At 32.9% G+C, this 26,197-nt stretch overlaps 1 protein-coding gene and 1 long non-coding RNA gene across 4 annotated transcripts in view; one reads left to right on the forward strand and one right to left on the reverse strand.

Moving 5' to 3' along the window:
• Nucleotides 1-26,197, forward strand: part of SYT1 (synaptotagmin 1) — a 731,190-nt gene that overhangs the window by 47,427 nt on the left and 657,566 nt on the right. The gene's annotated exons all lie outside the window — the stretch shown is intronic.
• On the reverse strand, nt 1,352-25,837 carry LOC141511742 (uncharacterized). The gene is made up of 2 exons (XR_012475380.1): nt 25,603-25,837; nt 1,352-1,529 (listed from the first exon to the last, which is right to left on the reverse strand). It is a non-coding gene; the product is annotated as an uncharacterized LOC141511742 (long non-coding RNA).

The raw sequence follows: 26,197 nt of genomic DNA on the forward strand, positions 1-26,197 counted from the left end.
TGCATTTAAAATCATAATTCTGAGCAATCCATAGACTTTGATAGACTGCCAAAAAGTTCCATGAAAGAGGGAAGGGGAAGGGAATTAAAATTTAATCTTGAACAAATCAATTTAACTTCTCTTTACCTCAGTTTCTTTATCTGTAAAATGAGGGGGATGCATTAGATAACTCCTGTTTCCCTTCCAATCCTAAAACTATGAGACTGATATTAAATCCACAAATAGAAGTATCTCTCTTCTCTAAAACCACAATCTACATAAGTTAGTAGGCTTAACTTAAACATATATATTTTTGGTTGTCTATAATTTAATCCATTGCCTCAGTAAGAAGGAAGCACAATCTAAACTCAATAACACATTGTGCCCTTTTCATTAGTTATTTTTGAGACTACTCATTTTATTAGAATCAGAAAACTTAAAATTTTATTTGATTCCCCTTTTTTACAAAAAGGAAATTTTCTATTTGAGGCATTATTATAATAAGTTTTCATATTTTAATGGCATAGATGATTTAGTAATATAGATGCCCCTATCCTTTTCCACTGCTACCCCTTACCACATTTAAAAAAAATATTATAAAAGCCATGATCTGCCAAGCAAACTCGATATTTAAACCCTGAGATGTTCAAAGGGACCAGAAACAGCAAATGGAACTCTTTTATATTTCAATATCCTCTGTAATTAGCATTTATATCTCAGCATTAATAAAACTTTTGATGCTTTTGATTTTCATTTTAGTTGTTAAGGTCATTATTATTTGTGTGAGAGAACAATTGAGCTGTTAAAAGTATCACAAGTGCAAATTGGAGGGTAGTTGGAAGAGATAATTTGCTGTTATGAAAACATGTCCAAATATTTATTCTTATAGTTCTTAACCAAATGGTGATTGGGAGGTCATTTTAATGTTTTTTTTTTCCCTTGGGCATCATTCCTACAATTTTCTGGGGACCTTGACCACTGTTACAAATGTTTCCATGGGCAGATTCTATGGACACATTGAAATGTTAATCTTTAAAATCTCTCAGTGATGAAAGTGATTGATCTATCAAAATAATTCAAATTTCTGGAGGAAAAAATAACCTTAGTCCAAGTTTCAATCCTTATATTTGGATAAAGTTGTTTAGATGAACGCATGTTCCTTCCATGACACTTTGTTCCACTTAGACTAACTATAGACATGGCAGCAAATATAACTTGTGAGGGACAAAAGCAAGAATTGAATTTTCCCTTTTGCTTTTCTTTTTTGAGATGTGAGCTAGTAAGCCTTAATCATTTGAGCCAAATATTTGCTGATAGGAAAAAAAGTGCCCCTCCCAAGGTTCTGAAGTGTAGACTCAAAGAAAAATGAGCATTTGACTTTGCCTGTGTTCTTTATTGATGAAACATTTCCAGATGGAAAATATCTCGACTGCCAATCCCTTTCACATTGAATGGACGAATAATTGCTTCTTTATGATCCACAGAGGAATATGATGTTCTACATTTCTGCCCAGATTGGGGCAAGGTCAGACAAGGGAAAAGACAGTTGCCTGAAAAGAAATGAATCGGCTTTGCTGTGTTACCTGAGGGAGAGGGCAACCTACGGATAGAAGTTAAACTGTTTCTTAAATTCACAGAAAATGAAAACCAAAAATGTTACAGCAAAAATTACTCTTTAAAATCAACTCATTGAGTCTCTATGATTTGGTCAGATTTTTTTATAGAACCACTCAACTAATTAAACTGGCAAGTAGATTTTTTTTCCCCTGTTGGAAAATTAGTTTTGTGGTTCAATAGGATATCAAAGCAACAATTTTTTTGTTTTTACTTTTTTGGGGGGGATGGATGAGGGGAAATCAGTATTAAGTGACTTGTCCAAGGTTACACAGCTAGAAAATGTCGATTGTTTAAGGGGAGATTTGAACTTAGGTCCTTCTTAATCCAGGGACAGTGCTCTAATTGCCCTTAGATATGAGAATTAAAATAATCAATCTTTGAGCTTTTTCTCTTTGTCTACAATGAATTATATAGTTTGTTAAATAGGATAATAGATGTGGAGTTGGATGGAACTTCAGAGTTCATCTGATCCTGCCCCGCTTCCCCCATTTTCATAACTATTTATTAAATAATCATCTTTGACTTAAACAAAAATTGTAAATTGTATTTTTGTTGTTATTTTGCATTGGAGTTATGTGACTCACCTAGGATCACACAACTAGTAAGTGTCTGAAACCAATTGTATTTCAATATAATTGGTTTCCTTGCAAACTAATTATAAATGCATCATTTAAAACACCATTCTGAGGAGATCTTGTTTCATTAGATTGCCAAATGAGTCTGTGACAGATCAAAAATGTTTAAAAACTTCAGCAAATACTCTCAGGTCCAATTTTTTCAACTGACAGATGAGGATGCTTGAACATCTGGGTGGTGGAATGGATAAAACACCAGTCAAGGAGTGAGAAAAACCTAAACTTGAACCTGGACTCAGACACTTAACTAGTTATGTAGCTTGTTTGCCTTAGTTTCCTCATCTGTAAAACGAGTTGGAGAAGGAAATAGCAAACCACTCTAGTAATTCTAGCAAGAAAACCCCAAATGGGTTCACTAAGGTATGAATAGAACTGAAAAATAGCTGAAATACTTAGTCTCAGAAAAGTGAATGTACTTAAAGTCATACAAATAATAAATGGAAAAGCAACTTTTGTGACCTGAAGTTCTCTGGCTCCATCTCTTTCATATTGATATATTATTAATACACACCAAGAATTTATCATTAGAAAAGAGAACAAACTTTGTTTTTTCATCTCATATTTAAAAGAATGTATTATTTTTTATTATTTTAGAAAAGTTTTAAAATCATATTTATACTTTTACAAATCTTTTTTTATTATATACATTTTTCCTAAAGTTACAAAATCATTTTATTCAATGTGAGCCTTAGATAGAAAATGTAATACATGTACTCAAACATATTATAGTATTGTAGAAGTATGAATTTTCAGCCATAGTCTGATTTTAGGCATTTAGAAATCAATGATACTATAATATTCTGAACAAAAAATTCAAATAAAGTAGGTTTTAGGTTTAGTTATTCACTAAAATAATGTTCTCACATTATTATCGTAGATCTCGACTTGGAAAAATTTAGAGATCTTCTAGTCTTTTGTCTTCATTTTAGAAATGGGAAAGCTGGATTCCAAAAGGGTGAAATGACTTATCCAAGGTCACAGAAATATTAAGTGACAGAGTCAATGTTAACTCTGAGTTAAACACTCTTTCCACTGTTCCGCATTGCCTCACTGGGATACAAAATTGGTCCTGGGTCCTCAAAAGCTTTGCCTGCAGAGAGTAATGCAAGATCCTACAGATTGGAAAGTGTGTATAGCAGTTGTCTAAGGATCATGATAAATTTAAGTTCAGAGCAGTGTGTTAACACAGTTTATTCAAAAAGTATCACATTAGTTGAGGGATGGATGACCTTCAATTCTGAAATTGTGAATCTCTTGAAAAATTTATGTAAGTAGATAACATACACAGGATATTTAATTCATATATATCAAAATGAGATATGCATCTTAGAACTATATTAAATTAAAAAACCTTGCTAATGAACAATGCAATCTCAGGAAAATTGTTCCCTAAATAATTCTTTTGCTACTCAAATCAATATTAATATTTTATTGATATGTATATAATTACATTGCTCTAGAATTAGCCAAGCATTTGCATCACTGAACCAAATGAATGAAATAGGTAAATACATACACACACACTAAGAAATGTATGTTTATTTAAATTATTTTATTTGAATGTCAGAATTCTCTTCACTGAATTTCCTTGCATGGTATCTGATAATGAACTGATGAAACTAATAACACATAATAATATAATTTATATATGTTGTGTGATTTTTAAAGTCATATTTTGTTGTCAGTCTTTTGTACCCCTTGTAGTAACATGCTTTGTGTTACTATAAAAACAATTAAGTCATTTTTTAACCAGCATTGCCACATTGTTATTATCAGAGATTGGGCCCTGAGCAAAGAGTTGGGAAAATTAAATTCTGTTCTTTTATTTGGCAGAAATCTTTTATGTGATCTTGAGCAGATCTTTAATTCTGAGCTTTACTCAAAAAAAGTCAGACTCAGTGAGGGATTATTAACCTGGATCTGTTCCGCTAGCTTGTTGCTTTTTTTTTTCTTTTAGTTATTTCATAGGCACATTTAGATATAATTGGATTCCTTTATAATGCTATATATTTGAAAATGTTCTGAGCACGTATAAGTAGACTTCACTAGACTTCTAAAAGGGACCATGTCAAACAGAAAAGGTGAACTAGAGTCTCCAAAATCTCTTCCACATGTAACATTTTGTGTTTCTTTGTATTTTTTAGGAGATCCCTTTATGACTCTTGCATGACTTTCTAGGATTAATTTTTTTTTTAGAAAGATAGTACAGTAAACAAATGAAATCAAATTGGTTACCTAGAGATTTCATACTAAAATCTCAATTTGAGGAATGAGTTCTTTTCATTTCGTAATGATTTGAAATGAGATAATGTCTCATTATTGATATGTTAGCCAATGAAGTGGGAAGATCTGGGTTCAAGTGACTCTTTTGACACTTACTAGCTTTGCAATCCTGGGCAAAGGATTCAAGCTCTTAGCGCTATAAACAACTAAAACAAACTCAGGGAAAGGGTGCTGTCCTATATTAAATAGAAGACATTTTCTAATTTCAATGAAATCATTAGTACAACTCCCATAATTCTATTAATATAACTTTTGCTTTTTCTTTTCATTTTTTATGCTAAATCACTTTTTTAGAAGGAAAAAAAGTCAAATAAGGAGTAGAGGAAAGGGAAAAATAATATATCATTTTGTATATATTAATAACTGACTTTAGTCCTCAGTTTTTTTGGGGGGGAAAATCAATTTAGATATTTCAAAAGAAAGATATCTTGTAATCATGAAATAAAAATAGAAATTTCATCTTAAAGTTGAGGAAGTAAATGATACTTTGAATACTGCCCTTTTACTGCATTATGAGAAATATAATATTTATTGACTAGTCTAGAATATGAAAATCTCTGTGGTAGACACTGGGAGAAAATGGCAATAATACATCATTTGGTCTTTGGTTTCAATTAATTTACAAGACTAATCTTTGTTATCTAAGAGCCTAATACTGTCCCTCTGTACCCCCAATACATAAACACACAGATATGAGAATGTAGAATTATGTTTATAAAGATAATTTTTGGTGTTTTGTGTTCCTTTTAAATTGAAAGATAAAATGTAAATATTATTACGTTTTTATATACTAAGAAAAACTTGGTTTATTTTGTTTCATTCTTTTGCTGTAGAATGAACAAAACTGCAGAGTATGGATGTAAAACTTAGCATGTTAAATTGCCACTGTTTTGTGCTGTAGATAACTATACTCAAAGACAATTAGATGTCTTGTAAGTGTTTTTCAGAAGTAATTGTAGTTAGAATTTAGAGTTATATGCCATTGTCAGATAGTTTAGTTCTTCTCTCACCTTGTGCTCACTGTCATTTTGCTCTTAGGCAAGTCACTTCAATCCTCTGCATTTGACTTTCCTCATCTGTAGGCAGTATTTGTGTGGGATGGAGGAGAAGTAAAGAGCATCTTGCCTCTTTAGTTCCTTTTAGCACTATATATTTGATACTATTATCCATTATTACCTCTATCTATTTGAGGAATAACAGAATTTTAAATAAGATAAAATAATAATAAAAACTCATGTTTTTCAAAGTATTCAAAGTATCATATATTTCCTATCAACTTTAGGATGAAATTGCTATTTTTACTACATGATTACAGGACATCTTTCTTTTGAAATGTCTAAATTTATTACATGAAAAACAAAACAAAACTGAAGACCAAAATCAGTTATTAATATTTATGAAATGAAATGATATTACATTATTTTTCCTTTCCTCCACTCCCTCTTATTTGCCTTTTTTCTTATTAAAAAAGTGATTTAACATGAATAAAATGAGTTTTTATTTTTTTAACCAACGAGCTCTTTTCTTTTCCAGTTTTGATTCCATGATGATTTTTTTTATGCTTTTTATGGCATTGGTGATGTGATGCTGGCTTTTTTACATTCTTCATACATTATTTTCCACTACACTTAAGCTTATCTGAATATTTCATTCTTCTGAGTTTTTGGTGTGGATATTATAGCCATTTGCTCAATATTTGCTATTTGTTAAATGTTATAGCTAATTATACCTGGAAAACAGCAGTAATGGAAATTAGTTTTTGTAGGGAAGGCAGTTTCCCTCCTAGGGAGTATTATCCAGTTTCACAAATGCAAAAAAATAAAAACCCAACCCATTTCCTCCTCCTACTCAATGCCATTCTGAAGAAATATCAGTATGGCTAACCATATATTCTGTCTACTACTCGGTGGTTTATTAGGAAGTTGTCTTGATGATGAGAAAGAAGAAAAATTTAAAACTCAATGGCAAAAAAAGATTTTAAAGTTTTTACCATCTGAATTACCATGTTTAAGAACTCTACCTTTATCCTTCATTTTTTGCTATGCTGTTAATTAATACTTTTTATTGTTTCATGGGGAGCCATTGGCAACATTTCTATTTTTAATGATATTTTGATAATTTTTAGATAAATTATCCTTATATCTCACTATATAAAGGAATGTCAAGATATATTAGATCAAAACTAATTCATTCAAGGGGAATAAATTATTAGTCATATCATTAATAACATTAAGTTAATATTTTGGTCATAATTGTTTACTAAAATGAAAAGGACATAATTTGAAAATGGGAAATATTTATGGATGCTCAATACTGCATATTTTTCCAGGTACATTCAATAATATGAATTTTTTTCCCAAAGAAAATATTTACCCTGAAAAAACTCAGCAAAGATAAAATTGAAAAATATCAAATATACATTCTTAAGTGGTATATAATCAAAGTAAATAAATGAATACATCTAAATTATTTATTATTAAAGAATAACCATAAAGAAATATGCTACTGAAATGAACGTTGGTGTTGCACTAATGAAAGAAAATGAGTTACAATGTATAGGTTTCCTCTTTTATAAATTCATAGGTTCATGTTTATGAAGAAAAAAGAAAACCAAAGAGTAATTATGAAAAAAAATCACTTTTATACTTTTTTGTTTGTTTACATTTCTTTGGTTTTAATACATTTAAAAAACATTAAATTTCAAATCATGGATATTATTTAGTTTCTTTTTTTCTCCTTTTTTTCTTTCCTTCTTCATTTCTCCCCCTCTTTCCTTATCACTTTCCTTATCACTTTCCCTCCATCCTTCCTCTTTCACTCCTCTTTCCATTCTCTTTCCGCCTTCTTTCCTTTCTCCTTTCTGCCTTCCTTCCTTATTGTTCTTCCTCCTCCTCCTTCTTTAACTCCTTTTTTCTATTCTCTTTTCCTTTTTTCCTTTCTCTCTTTTCTTATTTCTCATGATATAACTATCTCAATTTAATTCCTAATAGATGCTAATATGCTTTCTCTATAAACATTTTTAAAACCTAAATTTCTGAAAATTATTAAACTTTCTGGAAATCTAAGCTAGCTCAAAGTAATGGGAAGATGCAATATATACAATTTATTTTTCTGTCAGTCAAACCATTGGGGGGTATCTAATAAATTTTTTTCTAATATTGTACAATATCATTAGTAATTTATCTTAACTATAACTTCCTATAAATGCCTTAGAAAAGCTATGTAAAATATCTTGTAATCTCTAAAGGAGATATCATTTATCTACTAAAGAGTTACTATTCTTAGTATCCAGTGATGACCAAAAATAAAAGTTGTTGCTCTTTTTGTTGTTCTTCATGTTTAATATGTGAAAAGTGGAATAAAAAAGTGTCAACTCCTTTTAAAAAGAGGTGGTGGGGCAGTTAGGTAGTCTAGTGGCTAGAGCACCAGCCCCAATGTCAGAAGGACCTGAGTTCAAATGTGGCCTCAGAGACTTAATAATTAGCTGTGTTACCTTGTGCAAGTCACTTAACCCCATTGCCTTTGCAAAAAAAGGAAAACCAAAAAACCAAATAAAATAAAATAAAATAAAATAAAGAAGAGGTGGGAGAAATCTCTGCCACATAATGAAGCATTGTGAAATTGTAGAAAGGCTTAAGTTGTGGAAGACTAGATATTACTTTCCCATAATAGTTTTTGTATGGTGGTTAAGTAGATTTAGCAGGAGAGGAATACCTCTTCTTTTTAGCCTTAAGAATTCATAAAAACCCAGAAAATACACATTACTCAAGACAGGAACAATTCACTAATGAAAGGTAATCTCTACTTCTGAAGGATCTCAAACAGATGCATAGTTGCTCTAGAGAATTGTGCTTACCCACTGAGGAAACCCAAGATCTTTTGTAATTGAACAATTCAAAGGAGGACTGAAGTTTCCACAATAAGAAGTTAGAATGGTAAACATTTTAACAACTTAAATAGGAAAAATTAAAAATTCATTACAAATGAATGCAGTATAGGGGCGGCTAGGTGGCATAGTGGATAAAGCCCTGGAGTCAGGAGTACCTGGGTTCAAATCCGTCTCAGACACTTAAAAATTGCCTAGCTGTGTGGCCTTGGGCAAGCCACTTAACCCCTTTTGCCTTGCAAAAAACCTAAAAGAAAAAAAATGAATGCAGTATGTAGCTATCCTTATGACGCACACCTTGCTAAAAAAAAAAAAAACCAATTAGTACACTTGAATTCCGTCAAATGCCCATCTGCAGATACACAAGAAAATTCAATGTTTTATTTAGTACAAAAAATTTAAACTACGGCTTAGTCATTTTTATAAATGATGATGTAATTTACAATTGTTTGCTAAAAATGTATATTTATTTAAAATAAAATTGGAGATACATATGTGTATGGATTTATACATATTATACATGTTTATATCACACAATCTAAGTCTATATTTTAGATAAACAAATGAATACTAATTGCATAAATACAAACATATTTGTATATGTGTATATGCATATAGATAGGCAGGTAGCTAGATAAATAGATAGATAAATGGATGATAGATAGATGTCCCTGGAATTGCAGTTTCATTGTTTGAGGAACTGTTTGAGAGAGAGTCGCTCAAGCAATGGTGTACACCTAATATTATTAGAGAGTTATCTTGACCACTAAGAGTTGAAGTAACCAGCCCAAATTCGCATATGTCAAGGATGGAGACTTTAAGATTCTTGATTACAAGACTTACTCTCTATCCACTATGCATTTTAATAATAATTAAGCTTGTTGAAACTTGTCTTTTTTGTTATGTGTGAGTGTACAGATGTGTATATAAGCATTCTTTTCTTTGTAAAATGAATTCATTTCTGTAATTGACATTTTGTGCATGGCAGGTCTCTGACAAAATATAAAATAAATTAATCTGACTTTGGAGTTATTTTAATCATTCTTTCTTTGAGTCAAATTACTTAATGCTTTTCCATAAGATTTTTGTATTTCTAAAATTCAGTTTTGGGAAGTGAAATTTACCTTCACATAAAAGGAGAAATTAAGTTTCTAGGAAATTATTACTTTGTTGTAATATCACTATGATTAATTTGACCTTCCCAAGTTATACTTAACCTTCATCTAATTCTCTGTTATGCAGAATTTAACATAAAAAAGTGGGAAATAGAATGTTCTTCTGAATATCAGATTCCATATTCCACATTGCAAATAGACATGAGCCAGAAAAGGGTTCTCCTTTGTTATCTCTTGTGATCCTCATCACAACTCTTGATTTAATTAATTTATTTATTTATTTTGAATTTAAAAATTTTTCCCTAATCTTGCTTTCCTCCCCTCCACCCCACACAGAAGGCAGTCTGTTACTCTTTATATTGTTTCTATAGTATACATTGATCTAAGTTGAATGCAGATCACAGTTCTTCCTGTGAGATAGTTACTATTAATTATCTTCATTTTTAAGCTGAGAAAACTGAGATGAAAAGAAGTTAAATGATTTACTCAAGGTAACCAACTAGTATCAGAAACTAAATTCAAGCTCAGGCCCCTCAAACTCTCTTCACTGCAATTACCCATGAAGACATCATAGTGACATAAAAGAATGAAACTATTCTTTTGTATCAAGATGCTTTATTTTAACATAGTCTACATGGTAGGATATAGTCTACATTCTGAAGTATCCTACATAATGCTTCAACATAGAAATATTTTACAAAATTAATCTCTTTATCAAATTAACCAGTTAAGCTTCTGCTAAGGGACTATAAAAGCTCATTCATTTATTCATCTCATTGTTTACAATGAATGGTGCATTGCATGAATGGAGGGCTAGTTTGGAGGGTCAGGAAGATCTGAATTCAAGTCTTGCTCTGGACACATACAGAGGAAAGTCGCATTTTCCCGGGTAATTCTTTAAAAACAAAAGTCTTAGGTTGAGCTGTATCTTAAGAAATCAGTCCCCATGCCAACGAAATCATGGCTGACCTCCTACTAATTCTAATAATGATATTAAAAACTTCAAAGAATTACTATAGAAGAAAATACAAAAAAATAATAAAAATAGGAACCAGAGAAGAAAAATCTATCTTTCAAAATTGTTAAATATTTGGGTTTTTTTACATTTGTAGAAAAATTTGGATAACTCAAAATGTATGGGGGGAAAATAATTGAAAAGGATTCCAAAAACCTACTTAGATAGGGAAACTACACACTCCTAGTGAATGAATTCCCTCTAGGAAGAAATTAGTACAGTTTTCAAAAGTGCCTATCCTTCTCAAACTTCATGATATGAATTAGTTCACGTATAGGTATAATTTGTTTTTAATTTTGTGAACAATGTTGAGTGACAAATGATTGACTCAGCAATGCCTGTGCTTGAAGAAATGTGCGCGTGATTGATCTGTGATCAAATTGTGAAACAGACACACAAAGATAGGAGAAATGAATTAGAATCACAAATTTTCAAATCTGGCATTTCAGAGAATTTCAATTTGAGTGATATCACAATGATCCTTTACTTCTTGAGGATTTTTGAAAAGTGGAATTCCTACCCATGCTGTCTGTATTGAGTTTTATATGATATTATTTTAAAATTAGGACTCATTTAAGTTTGAAAATATTTTCTAGAACTAGGTCTATTTATAAGCTTAATTATAGCCAGTAATAATCCAGTTATAACAATAATGATAGCTTTACTTAAAATATTTGCAAAAAATGTACTCTCTACAGAGCATTTTTAAGGTCCCGAATAAAACACCAAATTAAAATAATCTCTGCTCCATAAAGTTTATCCTTTGTCGTATTGATAACTTGATTAAGTGAAAGAATGAACAATACATGCTTCCTAATATTTTAAGAAATATATATATATATGCATATATACAAATACCAAATATTAACATGTTGTCACTTTCATTGGAATGTAAGATCCCTGAGGGCAGGGCTCTTTTTTTCTTCCTTTCATTCTATAAAAATCTCTTGGTAGTATGCTTGGACTTAGTAAATCTTTGATAAAAGCTTGTTGACTTACTGATACAACTTTAATTTGAAAAAGAACAAAGATTTCTCTAGGAGCCCTTTCTCAAGAAATTAGATTTATGATCTGGAAAGATGAAATTAAAAAGAAGGGTATAATAGGTACTGCAAAATAGAAGATCTTGAGCTGGAATCCATCAACTTTTTGTTTTTTTAAGATTTAATATAATTGATATCTTTTGTAATCTTATGTATTTTATTTTATGCATTTGAAAAATATTTATTCTAAGGAGGGAGTCCAAAGGTTTTACCAGACTTACAAAAAAGGTTAACCCTTGGCATATAGGATCACTACACTGTCCAATAAAGTGTTCCTCAGCACCATTATCATAGACAGCTATATGAGGTTGACCATTGACCTTAACTATCTTAAGCATCACAGGTCTTACTGAATTTTTATATATTTTTTCATTTGGATTCACTACTGTCCTTTTTTCTCATGATCTCATTTCCCTCCAGAGAAATGAGAGCTGAAGCAAATTGTACTATTTCTAAGTCTGGAATGCCATGAAATTTTTTGCCTGGATTGAGATTGTAAATGAAGGGTTATTTAGTATTCTATCTAATGGTAATATTCATTTGGCATATTTCTTTTGGCTTATGCATAATCTATAGAGAAGCATTCCTAGAGACATATGTACCTTGGTACAATAAAGAGTTTTGGAAATGGCTGCTGAACTTCTGTCACTCAATTCATTGTGCAAAGTTATTACAGTTTTTCTTCCTGAACAGCAAAAGGAAAACCATATTGCAAGAGAATTTTGAAGAGTATGCAAGTGCCAAATATGGACAGTGCTGCTGGCTTGTCTGATTTCAATGAAACAAGAGAACTTATATTAGTTGAAAATCCCTACAGTCATTTCTGTGACCTGTCAAAGTATCTTTAGGTATATTCTAAAAAAAATTTCTGAAAAATGGTGATAGAATTATCCATGACTCCTGGGAATAAAAACAAATAATTTCAATCAATGTTTATCAGATTAGCATTTGAAAGAATGCAGGATTTCCATACTCCAGAACCTTCTGGAATTAAAAAAAACCCAGAAACTATAAAGGCAAATGGGTATACACTTGAAATCTCTTTTCTGCTTTGCTGTCTTTCTTGGTCATAGGCAAGGTATGTATTCAACAAATATAAAGAACCACCAGAGAGCACAAATTTTGTATGTGATTGCAAAGCTTACTTATTGGTCTTAAGTCAAATTTTAGTGTGCCAAATAAGATACGAGGTACATGTAAATTCATTGTTGGACTTTCTCAGAATGAATATGAAAATTTAATTTCTGTATGTGGTTTTATTTTTATAATTCTTAAATATTTTCATATGATTGCTGTGACTGAGTAAAATGAAGACATTTTAGGATATAATAAAAATGTAGTAGTATTTGGTGGGGTGAGTACTTGTGTGGAAGTAAGAAAACCAGAATTCAAATCATGCCTATTTTTTTCAGAGTGGTTAACACTTGGTGAATGTTAACATTGAAGGGATCCTTGAATCTACCCACCATATTCACTTTTTCAAGCTGAGGAAAATCTCCTTTCCTTTTGAAGTTAATTTTCCTTCTCTAAATCCCAAATTTACATACATAGACTGGGATAGAATCCTTTTAAGGAATTACACATTTTAATACCAATTTCAAGTAGCATAGGATTTAAATATTAATTAAAACAAAGTGATCCCTACATACATGTCACAAAAGCTAAAACAAGGGTATCTGGTTCTCTTTCGATGACCCCCGTCTATCAGAGGCTAGAACAGTCACCCATACTAACCACTAGATATATAATGATAGTCCCTGCTCTTAAGGAGCTTAAAATCAAATGTTAGCACCATTCTGTTTTCTTTCCCTCCTATCCATATCAGAATCTGTCTCACTGACAAAGCATCACTGCCCTCCTCAAATGGAAATTTGGAAAATTCTGGGTAAATGTGCACAAATGAACATATGAATCAGTCTACTCCACCTAAGCTGTCATAGTAACATTCTAGCAGTAGGAATTTTTTTAAATGCCAAATACAGCATGGATATTGATTGAGGTGTAAAATAATAAATTTAAATGATTAATTCAGTACTGTTAGAGTTGGAAGGAATCTAAAAAATTGCCGCAGTCCGCTCATTCTATAGATAAGCAAATGAGGTTTTTTTAAAAGACATTCTATAAATGAGAAAACTGAGCTTCAGAGAAACTAAGGATTTGTCGAAGATTATAATTAGCAGACAAGTCATGACTGTAACTCATCTCTTCTAGTTCCTAGGCTTGTTTTCTAACACCACAATGCATTCCTAACTATTTAAACCCTCAAGATCATTTTGGGAAGGTGACAAATATTCATTGTAATAAACATGTAAAAAAAGAATGCAGAAAAATCAAAGCAATCAATGTATGATAAATTGAAGATGTTCTTTTTTGTTACTGTTGCAAATTCCAGAGTATAACTGTTATCGATTCACTTCTTTTAGTTTTTTTCCATAAAAAGTAAACACCTGCTGGGTGAAATTATTACCTTTCTAAGAAATAATTTAGGGCAAGGGGAGAATTTTCTTGACCTACTGTTTCAACTTTGAAAAATTGATGTTTATTGAAATATGGCACAAAATATTGTAATTCCTCGGAAGGATGTCACATAAGGAGTAATTTTTTTCTATAAAAGGACTTGCAGAATTTCATAAACATTGATGAATTTTCCTTCTTAGAGATAAGATAAAAACAATATTTGTGGCTTAGTTGTATTCATTGTTGTGTTATATTTCAAGAAATCTAAAGACATCAAAGCAATATTTTTAGTATAGTCTTAATCAAGCTAGTAAATTAGCATGTGGAACAAATCAAGAAATTTGTGGTTAGAACATGCAGAAAATGGCTCTTATAATTAAAAAGCAGTAGGAGATAGATTGGATTAACATCAATTACATACATAAGATTTTAAATATATAGAAAATCAAAAAGAAGTTAAATGGTATCTATGCAGAAGAAACTGTTACCTCATTTTACAAAATTAGAAAGAGGTAGGAGAAGTTATTATAATGTAAATACTAAAATATCTTACTATAATTTTTTTGATAAAACTAGATTTGATCAATGGCATTATAATATGCCTCCTGTTTGCCTAATTCTTTAATGCTTGCAAATCAATTTTTTCTCATAGTCTAAGGAACTAATTACAACAAATAATTAAAAAGAAAGTAGATTCCAAGATTATCTTCTTGTCATATAAAGAATAAACATGAATTCATTACTTAGAATAGCAATCTATCTTTATCATATATGTTCTTTGGTGAACCAATTGCCTTATTTTATAATCCAGTGCATTTTGAAATAATAAAAACATAGAATCTTTTTGTATCTAAGCAAGTGAGAGTTTCTGGCTTTGGAGTCTAGAAGACATGGGTTCAAAATTCTATCCCTGACAGATATCAATTGAGTTTGTATTTCTGAACAAATAATTTATCCTCTTACTAAGCCAGGAAACTTCCCAAGATCATAATTAAAGAATAGGTGCAGATTTGACTTGGTTAAAGATGTTACCTAAATGAGCATTTCTCAGTCAATTTTACTTCAGATCTTCCTCTTTCCCCTGTCCCCTCCAAAACTCTAAGCAAACAAAACTAAAATAAAATAAAGCAAAACACATAAGTGCTCACTATTTTTTTCCAGGTTCAAATCTCCATCAAGGGAAAAAAATAAATTATCTTTCAAAGTAATTTTGGTGATAATTAGAAATTCATATCTACTAGAATTTTTTAGACTATCAACTGCTATTTTTTAATGGAGTGATGCAAATAACAAAGGATAGGCTATCTAAATCTGAAATACATTAAGTCAAGCATAATCGGGTCAAACACTCTTTTGTGTGTCTTAGTTATTACTGTCATGAAACTATTGCTTATTTTATCAAATAGAATAAGAAATTCAGTTTCCCAGTTGCCACTGAAGTTGGAAAATCCTTTTCATTATGCATTATATTGTTACTTAATAAAGCATCATTACACTTGCTATGGTTTCATGTGAAAAAATATTTATATCATGTCCAGTTATTGAAAGCAGCATAGAGGGGAGAAAATCTTTCTCTCTTCTAAATTTTTTCCAGCCAGCTGTAGCTATGATGAATTAGTGTCAAAAATAAAATGTTTCTTCTGAACAAAGAGAGCAATAATTGTCCATATCCTAAGGTAATCTTGCCCACATAAAAGTCATTAAGATTGACTTAATTTTATTTTCTTTGACAACATTAAATGACTTCCCTAACCAGTGTACTTTGTTAGGTCTACAGAAGTGAAATAGGGCAAATTCCCTGGCCTTAAGGGACTTAACATTGAATTAAATTAGGAAAAACATGTATTAAAACTAGGACTATATGAGCACAAAAACAAAAAAGCACGACTGTTTCTGCCAGCAGGGAGCTTATGGTCTATTTGGAAGAAATAACATAAACAAATGGAAATTAAAATATAGCTATACTTAATACGTCTGCATACATACATACACAGTATACCTATGCATACATATTTAGTTACATGGATATAACCATAGTCAAAACAGATTATGAATGACAAGCCTTAAAGAATTAATGGAAAACAGATAAAAATTGAAATTCTCTCTCTGTCTCTCCCTCCCTCTCTCCATTTGTCTCTTTTTCCTCTCCTTATATAATATATATGTATATAAAATATGCCTCTCCTCTTTCAGACATTATTGTGATAATGCAAAATTCATATCTATCAAGGATCTAAGTACAGTATGAATATATATTTATATATCTAATTTCCCATATATTTTACTCTTTACAGTATTCTGTGTGTCAGAGAGGGAGAGGGTGGGAGAGAAGGGGGGGAGAGAGGAAGAGAGAGAGAGAGAGAGAGAGAGAGAGAGAGAGAGAAATGAAGCTAGAAAGATTTTTTTCTCTTTGTATCCTTTAGTACATAATATAATGGCTGGAATATAGTAAGCCATTAGTAAATTATTGTGACCTTTTTTAGCAAATACCATAAAAATCAGGGATGTATGTGTGTATGTGTGTTTGGGGTGAAGTGGGGGTGATATGACAGAGAGACCTAAAGAAGAAGAGACAGACATTGTACAATTATTACCTGTATTCAAGAGCTGACATACAAATTATCATTGAGAAAATGTACATACAGAAACAAAATGTGTGCTATGAATAGTGAAAGATAAAGACATCCGGACAGGTACTTCCAGAATGCTAAAAGGCTAAAAGGAGACCCTTCTAACATTTTGGGTGCACACTATTTGGAGGCTTTGTTGGAAAAATGGATAAGAATCACAAAAGATTAGAAAACTTAGATGACTTTAGTTTTGTATCTATAGAGGAAATGTCTGTATTATTGAGTTTGTAGATACCTTTATGTATATTCAAGGAAACCATCTTTTCGCTCTCCCAGCATGAGTTTTCTTGTCATGACTAAGGTCCAGGGGGTGATTGAAGGCAATAGAAATTTCAGGATCTTAGAAATGATAAATCTTTGTCCAATCATCCTAGCCAGCACAAAATAGGAAAAATTTATAAAGCATGCTGATCAAATATTAATCTGTGATGGGAAAAACATAGTATAATGTATGATCCTTGAGGGCAGAAACTATTTCATTTTTGTCTTTGTTCTTCTCTCAGTGCCTTGCATAGTGCCTTCCATATGGTAGGGACTAAATGAAAGTGTTTTAAGAAACTTTCAATTGATGAATGTGGAGTCTGAAGATTTCACTTTGAATCCTAGATCTGTCATTCAATACCTATAAGACCTTGGGCAAGGGACTTGACCTTGGTAAGCCACTCTTTCATTTTCTGTGCAATGTTCTAGCTAGGACCCCTTCTAACTCCCAAATCCTGTTATTCTAAAAACCTTTGCAGTTGCCAGTATACTCTTTTAAACAATCCAATTTAACCCCTGTCTGGTATCATTTACTTGGGAACTGGAAATCAGGTTTCCTGATGAAAGTAGAAGTAAAATAAAAGGACTCAAATCCTACTGAGAGATGCTTCTTGTGGGTTGAATGATGATCCCTGGCCAACAATATTATGCTTTCTGAACATGAAATTTGACTTTAATGGTCCTTTCTGTCTCTAAATCTATGATCTAGTAATTATACTGAAGTCTTTTGGATAGTGGAGTGATTTCCATCTCTTCTTGATACATTGATAAATAAAAATATGTCAAATCCTCAAACTTTCATTTATATATTTTTATATATAAGCAGACCACCATCTTTCTATTTGTGTGTATTATTATTATTATTATTATGGTATCATTTCCAAGATAATGATATGAATATTTGTATAGAGTTTTAAAGTTTACAAAGTGCTTTGCCAATATTGAATTTTGTCTTTCCAATAGTTGATGCTAGGCTTTTGATGAAATCTGAGACTATTCTCAGCAATATTTTTTGTAAAACCTCCCTTGGGGCGGGAGGAGGTGATGGGGGGAATGAGTGAGCCTTCACTCTCATCAGAAGATATGAAATAACATACTCATTTGAGTAAAGAAATAAATCTTATCCTAGAGGAAAATTGGAGAGGAAAGGGATGAGAGAAAGGGGAAAAGGGGGAGGGGGGGTAGTGAAAGAAGAAAGGGAAGATTATGGGAGAGGGTAGTCACAAACACACTTTTGAGGAGGGACAGGGTGAAAGGAGAAAGAGAATAGAATAAATGAGGGTGGGGAGGAATATAGGATGGAGGGAAATACAGTCAGCAATAACAATTGTAGGGGGGAAAAAAGTATTGAAGCAATTTCTCTGATGGACTTAAGATAAAGAATGCTATCCACCCCAAAGACAAAGGTGATGGTATCTGAATACAGATTGAAGCACACTTTTTTCTCTCTGTTTTTCTTGAGATTTCTCTATGTTTGTGGGGGGTATGTTTTCTTTTGCAGCAATACTATTGTAATGTGAAAAAATAAATTAATTTAAAAAACTCCCTTTGGGGAGTGGATTGCTTTCTGCAGAGAGGTAATCTCATTCATGATATGTTGATTCTGGTTGAATTCACTATTAAAAGAAAGCAGTAGTAATAATAATAACCAGCATCTATTTCTTTTCATTTTGATCTTCACAACAGCCTAGGGATTTACAATTATTTTCATTTTATAGATACAGAGATTGAGGTTCACATGAGTCTGAATAGGGAAGCTTGATAGCGTGGAGTTGACTGATAGGGGCAGCTAGGTGGCACAATGGATAGAGCACTGGCACTGGACTCAGAAGGACCTAGATTCAAATCCAGTCTCAGACGCCTAATAATCACCTAGCTGTGTGACCTTGTGCAAATCACTTAATCCCTATTGCCTTAAATAAATAAAAATTTTAAAATATATAAGAAATTGACTCTAATAGTCACAGGACTGGTTTTCAAATTCCACCATTAATGATTACTACCTGTGTGACTTTACAAGATGGTTTAACCTCCCTGAGCCTCAGTTTTCTCATATATAGTGAGGGGATTGGACTAGATGCCTTCTTGAATTGACTAGACCTCTGAGTCTTACTTGCCAATGATCACAGAGCTAAAAAGGGGCTAAGGCAGGATCTGAACTCAATTCTTCCTTATTTCCAGTGCTTCCAGTCCCTTAAATTCTGTATTCTTTTTTTTTTCATTTTTTTTTTTAGGTTTATGCAAGGCAATGGGGTTAAGTGGCTTGCCCAAGGCCACACAGCTAGGTGATTATTAAGCGTCTGAGACTGGATTTGAACTCGGGTACTCCTGACTCCAAGGTCGGTGCTTTATCCACTGTACCACCTAGCGGCCCCCAAATTCTGTATTCTTTAGGCAATGACTAGCTCCTGATTACCACTCCCCCCCACTATCCAATCTCATTAGATTCTGTCCAAATAAATTTTATAAGCCTTGAGGTTCTCAATCACTTCATATAATCAAAGAAAAATAAATAAGATAAAGAGGGCTTTCCACCAATATATGGAAGCTATCTTTTTTTTTTCTTTTGAAGCAAGAATTTTCTTATGTATAACTTGCTGCCCTGTCTCAGTGGAAGTCTATTTTTGCTTGTTCTATGCCCAGTGAAACCCAGATACAGATAATGACCATCATCTACATAATAACCACTTTCATTTCTGAAATAGCTCAACTCCTCAGTTTCTTGAACCTTTGGTTCATTTTGATTTTGATCCATTCTCCAATTTTTTTTAATAAATTTTAATTCACTTCCTGTCTCCTGAGGTGTGAGCTTTCATACATAGTCTATTATTTTAAGTCTAATAAACCAGATTTTTATTCAATTTTCACTAAAGGCAGTAAATAAGAAGGCTTTTGGCTCAGGACTTCCTCCTCCAGAATATGATTTGCTTTATGTGAGTTTCTTTTCCATCCACCTTGGACCTCTACAAACAAATTAAGGTAGATATCATCCCAGGAATAATCATTTTGCTGGGAGTAGATGTGGATTTTCTTATCTTAAGGAATATTGTTTTATCCATTGTAATAGGCAGAAAAAGTGAATTCCTTCAGAAATGACATGCTGTCAAATATTTATCAGATAAGCAGGATTGCAGCATTGTGTCTATGATGTCTTGGACAAGTTTATATGATGCTTTATCTGTAAGAAAGAGATTTGGGTTTGTAGCCATTATTGGGCAGAAGAAAAAAAAAGAATTGCAAACTGAAAGCAATGAGCTTTTGATAATTTTTGACTTCTCCCCCTCCAAAAAAAAAAGATTGGAAACAGAGGCATAACTTCCTTACAATCCATAAACATTTTTAACTTATCTAAGGCAATAGGGTTAAGTGACCTGCCCAAGGTCACACAGCTAGGCAAATATTATCTGTCTGAGGCTAGATTTGAATTCAGGTCCTCCTGACTCCAGGCCCAGTGCTCTATTCACTATGCCATTAGCTGCCCCAATCCATAAAAATGTATTAAGCAAGTATTGTCCATCAGATATCAGGATGCAAATAAGAAAGAATCCTTGCACTCAAGAAGTTGAAAATCTAATGAGGGAAAGATAGTAGATAAAAGGAAGCTAAATATTGACCCTGGGCCATCATCTTTAAAGAGTCAAAACCAGGCAGAGTAACTGTTTTAACAGTTGAGTATTTTGAGTATTTAAAAACAATTTGAGTATTTAAAACAGATGTAAATGGAGTATTTCTAGGCAAGAGGAGGGAACCTCATCTGAGCTATGACCACAGTTTGGAGGAGGGGAAGTTGCAAGAAGACAACTAGTCCAAGATGCCACCAGGCTGATGTAGAATAGCAAGGAGGGAAGGGAGACTCATGATGATGACCATCAAAATTTCCTGGCCATGTGGGGGGGAAATGTGGAGTATGAGGAAGTATGCAGAAAGTTCTAGCAACTCTGGTGTGAGGGCTTGCAGAGCTCTTTTCAGGACTCCTCATCTTTCTTTTGTGAAATCTATCATCCATCACTATAAGCAACATAGTTTGCAAGTCATGCCATCTTTCTTTTGATGTCATGGTCTTCATCCATTATGAAGGCCAACAAAACATCTATCAGCTTACTCTCACCCATGGCTCAAAAAACTCTATGATTGCCTACTAAAATGGTCTAGACAGATGGCTAAACCAGGTTGAAGAAAACTGACAGGTCTGCAACTTCTCAGTGATTTAGGTGGATGAGAACAATTTATTCCAATGGCCATGTGGCAGTTAGGAAATTTCTAGAGCTTGGTCAGATTCCAAGGTCATCCACTGCACCCCAGGTCAATGCCAGTCATTCTACCTTTTGTCTTGAGACTGGACCATGGTGACTGAAAAAAAGGTGAAGCTGAAGACTGTGCCTCTCTGCCTCTCTTTATTCCATTCACATGCACCCCATGATGTCATTGACCCTCTTTGAAAATGAAGGACAAACAGAAGTGCCTTGTAAATAATCCAGTCTCTGAGCAAAGCTCCAGGGACCCTTCCCTAGTTATAGTTCTGGGCCATGAGATCACAATTGTTGTTGCATTCTCTAATCTACATTCATTTTCTTATATATTCAACAGGATTTCAAAGCATTTCCCTCTATACTGAGAGATACATAAGAAGTAGAATTAGTCTTATTTTTGAAAAAGAAGTATGTGTTTAAAATGAGAGAGAAAAGCAAGCATGCGCTAATGTGTGATCACCCTAAGGGAACCCTAGGGACTAATTAGAATAGGGTGAAATTAATCAGCAGAATCTTGCTTAGAAGAAGTGATGAACACAAATTGATCGAAAAAAGGCATGAAGATCCTCCAGATAGGGTAAACAGGATAAGTGAAAATACAGAGCAGAGAATGACATATTTTTAAACAATCATAAACAAAATGAACAGGCTAGAGCAGAAGGATTATGCTTGTCAAAAGAGATAAGGTTAGATACTAAATAATATCTATAAGTGGTGGGAACACGTGTTGAGCAGAATATAGAGCTCCAGGTCATCTTTCTGGGTACAACATATTAGTTGTGTTACCCTGGGCAAGTCCCTTAACTCCATTTGCCTCAGCTTCCTCATATATAAAACAAATTGAGATGCTAGATGGAGTAGTTTAGAATTGGTTTACTAGGCAATAGTGATGGATTCATGAATAAGGGGACATTGGGTTTAATATTAGAAGGACCCTTTAGGTCAGTCCCTTCCTTCTTGGTGTGAGAAAACTAAAGACCAAAGAGGTTGAAAGAATTGCCCACTGACACCCAGCAGAATGGAAATTTAAGCCTCATTCCTCTGACTCAGAATCCACTTTTCTTTCTATCACAGCAAAGTGATGACATGATGAAATAATAAAAGATTGACATGAAGAAAAGTATTTTGAAGAAAATTATCTTGTTAGCTGTCTACAGGTTTAGTTATTATAAGTAAGGGGAAAAAGGCAGAGGAAAAAGGAACAGACTTATTGCAATATTTCCCTTATAAAGATAATGTCAGTGTAAATTGAGACCTTTGCAGGAAAGAATTGGTGGGATGTAGTGAATCATGTCTCTTGGAGGGGAGGAGGGTTTCTTGCTAATATATAGAAACCAGAGGCAAATAGAAAAGTTTGAAATAAAAGTTTTAAATGCAAAATTCTCATCATTGCACTTCTTAAGAGCTAAAAGAGGGAACCAGGTGTCCATAAGTTTTAGCTCAGCTGCTTGTTAATAGGAACCAGAAGACTGGACCAGGAATAGCTAAGACCTGGAGATGAAATATACTCTTCTAGCTAGAGCTGCCACTTGGGTCAATTGAACGATGCAAAGAAGGCCAAAGTTACAGGTGTGATTTAGAGTTTGGATCTTTGAAAGATTGCATGTCTTTTATTTAATGATGACCAACTAAATCTGAAGAAGCTTATGACCTTGCAGAGGAACTATTCTGTAATAGAGGGTTGATGAACCATTGTCATTCAGTAAAATATGCACATGAATAAAATCGCAGATCTTGGAAAAATGAAGTCAAGGAATTTTCACTGAGGTCAAACAGCTTGTACAAGTGCGAGATGGAACTTAAAATCCCAAGATTATGACTCAGCCCATCTCACAATTGGCTAACATCTTCCTCACTATTGAAAATGCAGATAATTGGATTTAACACAAAAGAGCTTCTTTTATCAATGATCTGTTTTTTGAAAAATAAATTGATTAAAACCATTACCCTGGACCAGGTTTCCCAGATTTCAAATCTTAGTTACCATATCATATAAATATCATACAATACCATAGAAAGACAGTAAATCAGAATATTTTGAATAGGTGTTTGCATTTTTCAAATGTAGCTTCATGACGTTTGTACAAAATAACCATTATTTTGTTGGGGGGGGGTGTTGTCACATCATTTAGAATATAAAAAATATATAAGGGCAGCTGGGTTGCACAGTGGATAGAGCATCAGCTTTGGAGTCAGGAGAACCTGAGTTCAAGTTCAACCTCAAACACTTAACAATTACCTAGCTGTGTGACCTTGGGCAAGTTACTTAACCCCGATGCTTTAAATAAATAAAATCTATATTTAAAAATAAGTATAAATGGAGAAAAAGGTAGAAAGGGGGTGTTAAAAATTATGTAAGCAGCTTTTTCAAACTTCCTAGCTCAATTGGCTGGTGAATTGACCTTGCTTAAGAAAGATAGAATGGTTGTAGTAACAAGACCCTTGCAACAAAAGACAGAAAGTCCAGATTTCAATAGTTTGCCTCTTAGCTGTAGATCCATAGGCAAAAAAAGTAATTTTATCCTCTTGAGTTTTGTTTTTGTAATCTGTACAATGCAGAAAATAATACTCATGTTACTTAGGTTTCATGGAGCTGTAATGAAAACACATTGTAAAATGTAAAGTGCCGTATAAGCAAGAATAGTTTAGCATTAAGTTTCAAGGGCTCTTGTTTTCTCATTACATTTCCTTGAGTTGTATTAAGTCCTCTTATGTAAACATTTTGATTCCTCACAACTGAAACTTTATAGGTATAGATAACTAGATATATAGATATGCATATGTATATATTAGGTTGTATGTATATATATGTGTGTGTGTGTGTGTGTGTGTATGTCTATATTCATAATTTCAGGAAAATCATTTGAATTAAGCTCATGTCTACATTTTCAAATATTTTTCAGAAGCATATTTGAGTAATACAATGAAGTAACCCCAATTAAAGGAAAATTCTCTTTCACGTCTTTCTTCCTCTATCCTTTTTCTTTCTGCTCTTCTTTTATCCTTATCCTCCTCTCTCCTTTCTTCCTCCTTCCCATATTCCTTTCATCCTTCTCTTTTTCCTTTCTTCCTTTCCTTCATTCCTTTCTTCCTCCCTTCCTTCCTTCCTTCTCCCTTCCTCCCTTCCTTTCTGGCTTTCTTCATTTCTTCTCTCTCCCTTCCTTTCTCCTTTCTGATTTTCCTTCTTTACTTCCTTCCTTTTTTCCCTTTCTTTCTTCTTTCCTTCCTTTCTTTCTTTCTTTCTTTCTTTCTTTCTTTCTTTCTTTCTTTCTTTCTTTCTTTCTTCCTCCCTTCCTTCCTCCCTTCCTCCCTTCCTCCCTTCCATTTGCTCTCTTTTGGTTCATTTGTCTTCCCATCTTGTCCTTTCTGTTAACCTGCCATGACATTTTTAGTTGATTACTCATTTATTGACCTTTTCTCCTGAAGACTTCAGTTTTCTTTATTTTTCCCCTTTTATTTACATGCAAAAATGAATAGGATGTGCTTTGATTAGATGTAACCTTGATTAATTGTGCCCTGATGAAGCAATCAAAACCTCCTTTAATTACTTTGAAAGCAGTAGTCTTTGAGGAAGTCTGTACGTTTGTTTGTTTAATCTCTGCTTGAGGGGAGTTTTTAATTGGCCTGTTTTGAGGAATGTCACTCACTTGAAGATATAACCTTTTACAATTTACTTCCTGAAACTTGAAAATACCCTTGAAAAAAATTTCCATTTTTTTTGGTTTCTTTCTCTGTTCAGTTTTCAATGTGACCCTTGTGCTACATTTTCTCAGTGCTACCCCTGAAAAATGTAATTATTCTTTCACTATCATACAAACACATGGGTATTATAGCTAGGCAGTCAGTGAACAAGAATTTAAGTATCTGTCCAGTCACTTAATCCTATTACCTTAAATAATATTAAAAATTTTTTAAAGTATGCATGGGTTATCTGTCAGGCATTGTGATAAATACTAAGAAGACAGAGAATGGGCAAAAGACAGTCTCTGCCAGTAACTAGCTCACAGTTCATGGTGGGGGGATGATATCCATAGGACTGACAAACATAAAGGATAAATTGGAGCTATCTCAGGACTGTACTAGCTTTGAAGGGGTGGACAAGAGGTTTCTTGTAGAAGGTAGGATTTAACTAAGACTTGAAAGAAGTTTAAAAGGTAGATATAAGGAGGGAGAGAATCCCATTTGTTTGGGATCACCGATATTTCTGGAACAAAATCTCAACCAATATGGACAGTTTGAGGGTGTAAAATTTTGAGATCTTTAAAATCTTACTTTATGAGGCAGCTAGGTGGCACATTAGATAGAGCACCGGCCCTGGAGTCAGTATAACCTGAGTTCAAATCCGGACTCAGACACTTAATAATTACTTAGCTGTGCGGGCAAGTCACTTAACCCCATTGCCTTGCCAAAAAAAAAAAAAAAGGTACTCACAAAATCTTAGTTTATAACCTCCTTCTCCAACATACAGAGTTTCCCAGGAAAGATCCTTCTTTTAGGGATTGAAATGAAATGAATCATCAAATAAAACACCAAGGATAAAATAAAGGTAGAAGGAGGAAACATTCATAAAACTCTTGGTCTATAAAAAAAAATCCTTATCTTATTTTAGTTAGTGTTAGAAGGCACCAAATTATTATCTCTGGATTGAAGGATCTGGATTCAAATGCAGTTCCTGAAGCTACCTATGTGACCTTGTACAAGTGATTGATTTTCTTTGGACCTCACAGGCATGCTTATGTGGCATCACAATGTGTCATTTATCTCCTCAGATTTCATAATGATCATTTATTACAATACGGTCATGCAGTTTCAAAGATTTGACCAGGAAACCTGCTTAAGAATACATGTACATACATACATATCTATCTATGTATTATATATGGCTTGGAATAAATACAAAGAGACTTAAATGTTTTCCAGGACATGGCATGTTGCCTTACATTTAGAGAGAACTTAATTGATGATGAGTTTAATTGAATTTAATTAATTGTATTACTTGCTCAAAAATATAATGATCCTTTCAGTA

The sequence above is a fragment of the Macrotis lagotis genome, chromosome 2 (genome assembly GCF_037893015.1).
Source record: "Macrotis lagotis isolate mMagLag1 chromosome 2, bilby.v1.9.chrom.fasta, whole genome shotgun sequence".
Lineage (NCBI taxonomy): Eukaryota > Metazoa > Chordata > Mammalia > Peramelemorphia > Peramelidae > Macrotis > Macrotis lagotis.